Here is a 1,604-nt window from a genome sequence, read left to right as displayed (position 1 = left end):
TGGTTTTGGTATTAATATAATACTTGCTTCCAGGAATGATTTTGGGAGGATTGCTTCCTTTTAATTTTATAGAAGAATTTGAGGAGTTTAGGGACTACATCTTCTGTTAATGTCTTGTAGAATTCAGCTGTGAATCCACCCAGACCTGGACTTTTCTTTGCTGGTAGGTTTATAATTACGTCTCTTATTTCATTGTCTATTATTGAGCTATTGAGAGTGGTTATATCTTATCGATTCAGTTGTGGTAGTTTGTACATTTCTAGGAATCTGTCCATTTCTTCTGTGTCTTGTATTCTGTGAGAGTAAAGATTCTCAAAGTAGCTATTGATAATCTTCTGAATTTCCACTCTGTCTGTGGTAATTACACCCTTTTCATTCCTTATTGCTTGTATTTGAATTTTTTCTTTCCTCTGTTTGATGAGGTTTGCTAGGGGTTATCAATTTTATTTAATCTTTCAATGAACCAGCTTTTTGCTTTTTTATTTCTTTGAATTTTTTTCGTCTCAATTGAATTAATTTCTACTCTAATTTTTATGATTTCCTCCCGTCTTTGGCCTCTGGGTTTAGTTTGCTCTTCCCTTTCTAGTTGTTGAAGGTGCAGAATTAGGGTACTTATTTGTTCCCATTCTGTTTTCCTAATGTCTGAGTTCACAGCTATGAGTTTCCCTCTGAGAACTGCTTTCATTGCATCTCATAAATTACGATAAGTTGTGCTTGAATTTTCATTGAATTGTAGATATTGTTGAATTTCTTGTTTAATTTCGTCCGTGACCCATTGGTTGCTGAGTGGGGTGTCATTTAATTTCTATGTATTGAAAGTTTTTTTTCTGGTTTCTTTTCTCATTTATTTCCAGTTTCATTGCACTGTGGTCAGATAATGTGTATGGGATAATTTCTCTTTTCTTGTATATACTTAAGCATGACCTATGGACCAGTATATGGTCTATTTTAGAAAATGAGCCATGTGCAACTGAGAAAAATGTATATTCAACTTTGTTTGGGTGGAACACTCTGTATATGCTCCACCAAGTCCATTTATTTCAAGCTGGTTCTGTTCTGTTATTTCTTTATTAAGTTTTTGTCTGGTTGACCTGTGTTTTCGGGATAAGGGGATGTTAATGTCTCCTACTACAATTGTGGTATTGGATATTAGATTTTTCATGTCCATTAAGATTTGCTTTATATAGTTGAGTGCTCCCGTGTTTTGGTGCATACATATTTATGAATGTTACCGCTTCCTCTTGAATTTTTCCCCTAACCCATATATAGTGGCCTTCTTTATTTCGATTGATCATTGTTGGTTTGAACTTGAGATTGTCTGAGAATAGGATTGCTACCCCTGCTTTTTTCTGAGGTGGTGGGACATGTAGTATTGTCTTCCATCTTTTGACTTTCACCCTATGAATGTCTTTATGAGTTAGATGTGTTTCTTGTATACAGCATATTGCTGGATTTTCTTTACTAATCCAATGTGTCAGTCTATTTCTCTTTTTTTTTTCTTTTCTTAGTTTTATTGATAAACATATAGCAATGAGACAGTTTCAAATCAAATCGAAAGTACAGTTTCAACAAATAATACACTGCATATATTCTTCTTAGTGGTT

This window comes from Octodon degus, unplaced genomic scaffold (genome assembly GCF_000260255.1).
Source record: "Octodon degus isolate 3935 unplaced genomic scaffold, OctDeg1.0 scaffold00131, whole genome shotgun sequence".
In the NCBI taxonomy this organism is placed as follows: domain Eukaryota; kingdom Metazoa; phylum Chordata; class Mammalia; order Rodentia; family Octodontidae; genus Octodon; species Octodon degus.
The sequence above is the reverse complement of the archived record's forward strand: the minus strand, read 5'-3'. Positions refer to the sequence as shown.